We start from the raw sequence: 11,657 nt of genomic DNA, 5'->3' as shown, positions 1-11,657 counted from the left end.
AGTTCAAATTTCTAATCATTCTAACTTAAGATTTACATTTCGGCACCTATCTGACCCCGACATAATACTGGATTGAGGGGGTGGGTCACAAAGGCAAATTCAAAGTTGACAGTCACGGCCGGGTAAATGAATTTATGAAATGTGTCCCACCGTTTCAAAGCGGTATTATGTCGGGATGAAGTCAATGATGGAAATTGAATTCATTGCCACAAAGGAAACACTTTGGTTTGTATATTTCTATCCATTATAGTAAATGATAAACACATTTGAAAACCCCAGTACGAAAGGTACTTTAGTCACAATTTTCATGATTTTTTTTAGCTAATCAGTGATAAACTTAACGCATAATCACAGTAGTTCACTCACCAATGTTGTTCATTATAAGCACAATAAAAGTCCCTTATCTCAATACTGCAATGTTATTTTTATATACTCTATATAGCCTGATCCAATTTTAACTTCCATTTTCTAAAATCTAACTTCCTGTGACTTAAGAACTTTTAGCTCTAGGCTTTTCAATACGCTTCAACAGTCGTAACGTCACTTCCCTCGTAATGACGCATGGTAACTTAGTAACTGGCCTAAATTATCGGAACAATGGCGGACGCCCTTGTGAAATATTTCTCGGACGAGCACAAAAGCGTATCCAGAGGGGAAAAAACATTATAAATCTGATCATGTTTTGACTTTTACACATTCTGATCACAAGACATATGAAAAGTTCTCGCTAGCATGAAGAATAAAAAGTACAGATTTTCTTTGTTCAGAACCACGATGGCCGCCGTTGCCGGGCGACGTGACATCATACTATTGAATCCAATTTCTTACAGTGCAAAAATATCCTAAGGTTTGTATTTCTTATAATTTTAATTCTATAATATTTTTTTGTCCAATTCATCCCGACATAATACCGTTCTGATAAAATTTTATTACAACTGTGGTACTTATAACATTGTGATTGTTGGTGATATTACTTGTGTGTGTGTATGTATTTTATCATTTAACATGTGTTATTTTATATGTGTGTTTTTGATGGCTGAGTAGGTATCGATTTTTATGTTTGTGTCTATTTGTATAGCGTGGTTTGCCATGGAAGGAAAGAAAGAGAACGTGTCTGTTTGTGTATATTCTTGTGTGTTTATGTGTGTGAGTGTGTGTGTGTGTGTGTGTGTGTGTGAAAGCGAGCGAATAAGAGAGAGAGGAAAAGCGTGTATGAAAAGAGAGAGAGAAAGAGAGAGAGAGAGAGAGAGAGAGAGAGAGAGAGAGAGTCATTGCTCGTGAATTTGTTATCATGTTTTAAATTATGTATGTATTACGTATGCAGGCGCCTTAGTGATAACCTCTAAAATTGGCTGAAATGGCGCTACTAATTTATATATAATGCTCTCTTACGCATTCAGTGATGGCACCATATAACGTGTATTATTCATGAAAATAGTATGTGTAACAAACCAAAACTCTTTTTATTAACACTTATCTGATATATACGTCTATATATTATCTTGTTTTCAAAGTACCGATTTAAATTTCACTCTAATGATACCAACTAGAATTTCGAAATAGACTTGTATTGTAAATAGATATATACACATTGTTCCTTTATACCTACAACAAATTGGCAATTACTATGCATTGTGATGCGATGTACATATTTTTTTCTTTTTAGACCAGTTCAGCTTTCAACATTGCATATTTATAAATAAATCAAAACTATAATCATGTTTTATAGTGTTTTTGTTTTGTTTTGTTTTGTATTGGTGATTAAGCTTTTTTTAAAAACAAAACTGAACCCTTTAAGACGGGGTTCGATTTTACTTTAATGAGGTAAAAGACGAAAACGGTATAGGAATAACAGGAGACAGGAGACAGTAAAGACATTGTGATAATAAGAATCGAACCAGAGACCTGACTTGATTGAAGGGCACCTATATAATAGCCTGGCTTGCTGTGAGAGGATCGGTTTGCAATCAACGTCATCCACTAGACATCTATATTCTTTTTAAATTTCCTGTTATTGTTAACTCACTCCACCCTAACACCGACTATATCCGTAGTTAACCCGGGTTCCTTTTATCCCATGGATATTTTTTACATTTTTCTGAGACAAATTATAGGCGTAGTATCAAAGCTAATGTTTTTAATTTTTACCTATTAGTGGTAATTGAGTAAAACTATCTATGCACATGGTCATTATTTTTACTACATTTTCCCCAGTTTTAAAAAGTATAAAAAATCTCTAGGATTGAGTGAGTTAACACGGATGATAGGTTGTCTATAATACACACCGACTTGTGCACCAAACTGCCTCCAAATAATAGATTTGAAATAGAAGCTATGGAATGAGCATTATAATAATAATATGGTTTCTGTTGAATGCAATATAGACGTCTATATTTATGTGTGTGGTCCGACGTGCACATATTTGCAGGTCTCATAACCGGACGCATTAAAAAATTGAGCTTTTATATTTAAATAAGGGCTTGTTTTAATGTTGTTGGAATGGACAATATTTTGTGTCGATTTGAGAGTATTCCCATTTAAACGATTTGGGTTATCAGACCTCCAAATGTTAATTATAATAAGTGCTCCTAGGTGGGGTCATTTTAAGAAAGGAAAGAAGCAAGTTATTGCTTTGTCGCAACTTTGGCACCACAATTCCATATTTTGACTCAAATAGGAATGTATGGTATTCAATCGGGCAAGCACAATCACGTTTAACATCTCATTTCATCTGAAGACTCATCTTTTCCAGAAATTTGTTTATCCTAGGCATATTCTTTTTGATAAATAAATTATACGTTTTATTTTTTGATTCCATTTTGCGGAATGTCAATTTCATTTAGTAAAACTTGCATAGTTAGTGTGTGCAACTGGTGTGTGTGTGTGTGTGTGTGTGTGTGTGTGTGTGTGTGTGTGTTTGGCTCGGTACGAGTGCGTTTATGGTTTGACAAATATATAGTAAAGCGGTTTGAGGCTTCGGCATTTAGCGCTATAAAAGATCACTTTATTATTATCATTGTTGTGGATAAATCAATTCAAACAAGGATCATAACATGACAAATGGTGACCACCTCCACAATTATTTGAGATTGATCCGAAGAATTTCATGAAGACACAGATCACCATTGTAGTGATCTGAAAAGGTGAGTTTGAAACAGTGCCAGGCAAAATAAAGAAAGAAAAGTACAAAAACAAAAATCATCCCAAAATCAGTCTACCTCGACTGGGGACCGAACCTGATACTTCCTGAATTCCCGTCAGACGTGTTACCGTTACATGACATGGTGAATATTCTGTACATTATCTGAAAAAAGGTAATATTCGTTCTGTTTGCTATTTCACTCTCTGGTCTAATTCGACGTGCACATAGTATATCAGATCTGATAACTGCACGAAATATGGAATGAGATTAGCGGAAGAGTAGCGTCCCTTGATTGGACGTCACCGGTGGAGAAGTTATTTGTAAACAAACCAACTACAAGCCAAGCGCTCCAAATAAAAAAAAATATTATTCATATTTCTGTACAAAAATGCATATCATAATCAACGTAATGCATTTTTGTACAGAAATATGAATAATAAATTTTGTATTTGGAGCGCTTGGCTTGTAGTTGGTTTGTTTACAAATAAGTTCTCCACCGGTGACGTCAAATCAAGGGAGGCTTCTCTTCCGCAAATCTCATTCCCTATAGTGGGCTTAATTTAAAATTGGTGTAATGGAGATCATTTTCATTGGTTTAAGATTACTTCGTCATCAGTCGTGACGTCACTTCCCTCGTAATGACGCACTGTAACTTAGTAACTGGTTCTAAACTATTGGAACAATGGCGGACGCCCTTATGAAATACTTCTCCGACGAACATAAAAGTGTATCCAGAGTAGGAAAACATTATAAATCTGATCATGTTTTGACTTTTATACATTTTGATCACATGACATGTGAAAAAGTTATAGCCAGCATGAAGAATTTAAAACGTACCGATTTTCTTTGTTTAGAACCAAGCTGCTAGTTGCTGGGCGGACGTGACATCAGACTATTAAATCCTATTTGGGTTATCGGACCTACAAATAAGTTTACGTAGACTGGATCTAATTCATAACAAAAGCTGAAAATTTAAAATGTGTTAATTTATTTAGAACATTTATTTATAATCTTTTCCTTTAATTTAATCCATTATTAGCTAGAAAAAAAATAGAAGTACATTATTTACGACCACCGTGGCTTCCACCCTACATGTTCATAGAATGTTTCAAACGTCAACCGATTACTTAATTCCAAGGTCATAACAGTAGGTGGCATCTCACCTTCCATTCACCTGCATTTTGATATTAAGCGATTTCGCAATAGTAACTCGTAATTCATTCATATCTTGTCGCGCCAGTGAGTCAGCCAGTCCCGGGCAGTCTGGTTGCATTCCCTCAGGTCAGCATTGGTGCAGTGAGGTCCCAGCGAGCATTCAGACAGGATGTGGTCCATGGTCTGTCTGGGGTGACCGCATGGGCATTCAGTGCCCGGTGAGATTTTCCATTTAAAGAGGTTGGTGGCGGTGTTTCCCACCTTTGCTCTAGCTCTGTTCAACGCCACCCATTCTTTTCTCTTGAGGTCTGTGTCTGCTGGGAGCTTTTCTGTTGGGGGCTGGAGGGCATCGTTTGCTGTTTTGTCCCATTCTACCCATTTGTCCAGGCGGAACTCGTAATGATATCATGTTTACAATAATAATTTTTGACTTCAGATTACAATTCGTTAAATTTCGCTAAAAATTAGATTCTTTAATAAGAATCATCATTTAAGTATATCTTTGAACATGTCTTTTATGCAAGCTCGTGCAGTGGTTGGAAACAAGAGAGGAAGAATCGTATATTATCACAAGTAATGTCCCTGCGACACATATTTCATTGTATTTTTATAATATTTATACTTACTTGCATTTATGTATAGACCCGTTGATGATATTTGTTGTCATGTTTTCATATTGCTTTCTATTCTCGAGATGTTATTGTAAAGCGCATAGAGCCCTCCGATGGGAATATGCGCTATATAAGCGCAATTTAGTATTGTTTATTATTATATATGAATATAAATAAAAAATATTTTATTTTTTGAGGCAAGCCAATAAATTATACAAATTGCAATCAATGTATTATGTAAATTCAAAACTTATATTTTCATATGAAATATTAATTCCATATAAACACGAAACAGACATAGAATGTTGCTGACGGCGTTTGTTTTTTAACTTTGTCGTCATAAAGAACCAAATCAATATTTAGTAAGTGACACTTTTATTTGCATGTTTGTTTTTATTTACGAATAGCCCATTCACAATCCTGAATCCTGGTCTTACCCGTGTCCTGACTTCCCTTCAGGGGTGTCTCCTGCCAGTATTACACTAGATGTTCCTCGTATAACCCTTTCTTTCCTGCAACCTGAACGAGTGGACATATCTAACAGAACAAAACTGTTCAAGACAAATACATGTACAGAGAAAAAATAAGAGTCGTTCTCTACGCAATCGAAACGTGGCGCTTTGTTCTACTTCCGTATCAATTTCACCCATCAGAATGCTGACTTTGATTTATTTTGACATTTCCGCGTTCTGATTGGTTTGCAAAAACGAAAGTAAAGAAAAGCGCCCTCAACCATTGCTTATGGAACGTCCCCTTACAACCCAGCCTGAAAGTATTCTATACACCATCCTTTTTAATTCATTAGCCTCTAATCTGTGTCTACTGTTGATGTCTTAAACCCAGTGACGTATTTCTACCGACTAAGTCTTCCATGACAGCACGTGTTTCAATCTGACCTCACAGCAAATTTCATTTTGATGGTTTGTTCATTGCTTGAACAGCTGCCGTCATTAATATAAAGAAATCACTTTTCTTATTTGGTCAAGACAACTTTTACTTTAAATTTCTGGAGATAACAAAGAAAACAAAACTTTAGGCATTTTGACAAATTAGGGGCCATCTTAATCGGTTTTTGTTGGAAGAAAAAAAAGATGGGGATTTGACATTCGGTGACAGAATAAAACTTCCAGTTTGTTTCCCTTGAAGTAGCCAATGAAATAGTAAATAGCAACTATCTGTTTCATGTCTATTTTATTGGTACAGTTCGCAACAAAATAAATCGAATTTTAAATGTCAATAACAACTGAACTATATGAAGTATTGTAAAATTTGGTTTTGATATATATTAATAAGGAAGTCTGTTAAATCATGTTTAATACACCTTACAAACGTGTTTGACACAATTGTCAAATGTGACAATCCCATTAAGAAAATGACCTTCATCGATATTTTTATAAAATGAATGGGAAAAGAGAATGGTCGTTCAATCTCTCTACAGCAAAGGATTTGTAAATTCCAAAGCATTTTCTTTAAGACCAACTATTCTCCTTTTAACTGCAATAGAAGTTTTATTGAGAGAATCCGACTTACGTGAAAAAAGCTAGTTGGTGTCGGACCGATTGGATGTGTCATTCTTCTTTCGATAACCGACAACTAGTGTTTTGTGATAAAAACTTGAATTGTATAATATTTTAAAGGAAAAGTCTTGAAGTGCGTTCACGACCATTTTTATTGAAATATGTGGGGGTGGATGGAGGAAAACTGGACAGGAGCTCTCAAACCGGAGTCCATCAATGGAGAGAATAAAAAGCCGCGTTAAGTGGTGTTGGGATCACCAATACTCTGACTTGAGCAATGTATTTCTATTCACATATTGAAACTTTTGTATGAATCAGCACATCGTTCCCATTGCGAGCGTCCCAAACACAGTCCGATGTCACATTTGTGATTGGGATCGAATCTTTAATCGCCATGTCATTAAGTAAGGCCAAATTAGCGACGCATTTACACATCCTACACATTCTTTTTATAAACTGCCAATAAAATATGAATAATCAAGGAACAATTCAGTTACTATAGCATACCAATGCCTAAACACTCCGTGCACGTAAATGTAAAGCAAATTTTAACAAAGAACGTGTCAGTTCTGTAAAAATTGCGAAAATAACTGATATACCTCTAAATAACAGCCAGAAAACCTCAATGACCATGTACAACAAAAAGGTTTAAAACAATTATATAATAAGACGAAGGTGTCAACGAGAAAACAATTTTAATCCAAACTACGGCGATGGCATTGCAGCCTGTCTCCATAGTGAAATAAAATTTGACCTTTTATATAGCGCAAATTCCACTAAACATGCTCAAAGCGCTTTTTAATGGGTCCCTGACCAACAGAAACACGTAATATGTAGAACGAGACATGACGCTTGTTAGGCGATATAACATTTTTTTCCGACAGAGACAAGCTGTTTACGGCCTAGTACAACTGAGTACGGTGAGAGAATGTGAGTAAAGAGCCTTTTCCAAGGACTCAACTATGCGCCGAGCGAGGCTCGAACCCAGGACGTTCCGTTCTCAAAGCGAATGTCATACCACCAGACCACATAGCCGCACAGAAACAGCGAGATCTTGAGTTTTCATTAGTCCCAAATCTATCATCACATCAACAAACCAATTACAATATTTGAAAATAAGAATCTATAGATTTTGATTTTTTTAAAATGACACTTGTGATTTTCTATTTGTCGCGAACTGTATTTCAGTTCCCCTCAACCATAGTCAGCTCTTTTTGTAGAGCACTCTATAGGCTATGAAAAATCGTTGTAGGAGGAAATAACCAAATGAGATTAGGATAAGAAATAATTCGCTCCAAAGAAACTGTCGATCACACTATTTGATTCCAGCTAATTCCTCTCAACCATATATATATATATATATATATATATATATATATATATATATATATAGAGAGAGAGAGAGAGAGAGAGAGAGAGAGAGAGAGAGAGAGAGAGTCAGGTCTTATTCGAAACTTCACGATCCGGATGTCTCTATTGTCCGGACAGGTCACCCGGGGAAGGATATTTTTATTCCTTGATTTGTACCCCGCAATCCAGAAATGTTTGGATCGGGATCTGAACACTTAATTGCTCATCATGAATAAACACTACCTCTGCTCAAGTTATATTTTTTTCACTGCAACTTTACATGTCAGCACATTCTGGAAAGAGAAGAGTCATGATACCACCACAACAATACTCTTCAACAATCGTAACGTCACTTCCTTTCTATTGACGCATGGTAACTTAGTAACACTGGCTCTAAACTATCGGAACACTGGCGGACTCCCGTATGAAATATTTCTCCGACGAGCATAAAAGCGTTTTCAGATGGGGAAAAAACATAAATTTGATCATGTTTTGACTTTTACACATTCTAATCATAAGTCATATTGTAAAGTTCTAGCCAGCATGAAGAATAAACAGTAATGATTTTCTTTGTTTAGAACCAAGATGGCCGCCGTTGCCGGGCGGCGTGATATCAGACTATTGAATCCAATAAGGCGACATTGACATGGATGTGGAAGTCAAAGCTGACATGAGTGACGAACGTATAATCGACAATAGGTCATGGAATCAACATCACAGCCGAATAAAGCCATTGAAGAAAGTGTAAGTGATGAAGAATCGCCTATCATCTCTCATAACCAACAAAGACCCCGTGATTGAGTAGAGACATGCTTTTTTTTTAAAATTGACTTACGTGTTCTTGTCTTTCCTAGGTTTCTGGCTGTTTAATAGAGGGCTATATGTTCGCAACTTTTAACAGAGCTATGTTAAAATTTGCTTTAAAATTACATGCGTAGAATGTTTTAGATCATTGATTTATTAAAGTAACTGAATTGTTTCTAGATAATTCATAATATATTATTGGCAGATTTTTTTTAAAAATCCTTTAGAATGTATATTATTTGCTTCGCTAATTTGGCCTTGCGTAATGGCATGGCGACTAAAGATTAAATCCCAATCACAAATGTGACTTGCGACTGTGTTTGGGACGCTCGGAATGGGAACGATGTGGTGATTCATAAAATATGTGAATAGGGGGTTGATTACACTGGGTCTCGTTAGTAGAAATGCATTGCTTACGTCAGAGTTTTGGTGGTCCAAACACCACTTCACGCGCCTTTTTCTTTTCTCCGTTGATTGACTCCGGCTTGAGAATACCTGTTCAGCTTTCCCCCCCTCCCTGCCCCCCCCCCCCCCCCACCCTTTCAAAGGTGAAAAAAATGCTCGTGGACGCACTTCAATACTTTTCCTTTAAATATTATACAATTTAAGTTTTCATCACAAAACACTAGTTGTAGGTTATCGAAAGAAGAATGCCACATCCAATCGGTCCACACCAACCAGCTTTTTTCACGTTAGTCGGATTCTCTCAACAAATCTTCTATTGCAGTTAAAAAGGGAATAGAATTATAGAAAATGCTTTGGACTTTACAAATCCTTTGTTTTAGAGAGATTGAACGACCAGTCTCTTTTTCCATTCACTTTATATAAATATCGATTTAGATCATTGTCTTCGAATAATAATGGGATTATCACATTTGACAAATGTGTCAAATATGTTTGGCAAGTTTATTAATCTTGTTTTAATAGACTTCCTTATCATTAAACCGAACCATTTTGCAATCCGTCATCCGTTCAGGTGTTATTGGCATTTAAAGTCAAATAGAAAAATTCATTTTATTTTGTTGTGAAATGTACCGATAAAATAGACACGAAACAGTTGCTATTTACTATTTCATTGACAACAAGCTGGAAGTTTTATAGTGTCATAGATTGTGAAATCCGCATCTTTTTTCTTCCAACAAAAACCGATTAAGATGGCCTCTAATTTGTCAGAATGCCTTAAAGTTTTGTTTCTTTTTTTTTTTTTTTTTTTTTGTAATCTCCAGAAATTTAAAGTAAACGTTTTTCTTGACCAAATAAGAAAAGGGTTTTCTTTTTTATAAATGACGGCAGCTTTTCAAGCTATGAACAAGCCAGTAAAATGAAATTGCTTTGGGGTCAGATTGGAACACGTGCTGTCATGGAAGTCTTGCTCGATAGAAATACATCCCTGGGTTGATGAGTGCTTTCAGGCAAACTCAGAAGAAGGATGGTGTACACTTGCAGGATGTATTATAAGCAGTGAACGAGGGTCCTTTTCTTTACTTTTGTTTTTTGCGAACGAATCAAAACGCGGAAATGTCAAAATAAATCAAAATCAGTATTTTGATTGGTGATATTGATACGGAAGTAGGACAAAGCGTTGTATTCAATCGCGTAGAGAACGACTCTTTATATTTTACATGTACATGTATTAGTCTTGAACAGTTTTGTTATGTTAGATTATATGTCCACTGTTTAGGTTTTCAGGAAAGAGAGGGTAATACAAGGAGCGACTAGTGTAATACTGTAAGAAGACGTTCCTGTAGGGAGGTCGTGATACGGGTAAGACCCGGAAACGGGATTGTTAATATTGTTAAATTGAGCCTTTATATAGCGCAATATCCACTAAACGGGCTCAAAGTGCTTTACAATGGGTACATGGCCAACAGCAACACTTAACGTGTAGGACGGGACATGACGCCTGTTAGGCGATATTATTATTTTTTTTCGGACAGAGACAACGCTGTAAACGGCCAGGTACTCATTTTACACCTGAGTACGGTGAGAGAATGTGAGTAAAGAGCCTTTTCCAAGGACCCACTATGCTCCGAACGAGGGTCGAACCCAGGACCTTCCGATCCGAAAGCAAGTGTCATACGTAAGACCACATAGCCGCACAATGTGAAGGGGCTATTCCTGAAATAAAACATAGATGCAAATATAATTGTCTCTTATAAAATAATAAATCCTCAAGCTATACATTATTCAATTCACAAAGCAAAATCTTTATTACCATCATTTGCATGTACTTAAAATTGTTCATTTTCATCGCATAAAAATAATATCCACGTTTTGATACAAATATACAAATATACAATATATTTACAAATGCATTACGCGACTGGATGGTCTCTCTTTCTTCTCCTTACGGGCACAAAGATAAACACATACACAAACACAGCTACAATATATATATATATATATATATATATATATATATATATATATATATGAGTGTTGGTGGGTACTTGTAGGTACGAAAGTGCTCGATAATGGTGATTAGAGCTAATATATAATGTAAATTTTCACTCACATTTTTTGCCGAGACGACTCGTTTTTGTGTTTTTCACACTTCTTCAGTCAAGATGACAAAATGGATTATGCCGACTGAAGAAGTGTGAAAAACACAGAAACGAGTCGTCTCGGCAAAAAATGTGAGTGAAAATTTACATTATATATGTATATATAAAGACATCTCATCTCAAAACAGTAGTCAAAACATAAAGAGAAGTTTTGACTTTGATGATTCTGATGAAAACAATGATACAATGTCGTCGTACAATTATTAATATAATTTCTTCTTTTACCAACACTAGATATTCGCAATGTGGGTTTGCAGTCTTGGATTTGGAACTGTCATCAAACAACTGAGGTTTTTTTTCTTGTAGAGGGCTGATGTTTTGCATTCGTATACATTGCAATGTCCGAATGACCAGGATTACACCATGTCATGTTTATCTGACTCAATGCCAAGCTGGAGGGGTTAAAATAAAGAAAGATAAGTAATAGATAAGTGGTCAACTTAAGCTCATGCTCCCTCTCCCCGGAGATAAATGACTTTTCCTTTCCTATTATATCATTAATTGCACCTACTTA

This window comes from Berghia stephanieae, chromosome 2, assembly GCF_034508935.2.
Source record: "Berghia stephanieae isolate SIO BIC M18660-M18661 chromosome 2, UCSD_Bste_1.3, whole genome shotgun sequence".
NCBI classification, from domain to species: Eukaryota; Metazoa; Mollusca; class Gastropoda; order Nudibranchia; family Aeolidiidae; genus Berghia; species Berghia stephanieae.
Note: the sequence above shows the minus strand (reverse complement) of the source record.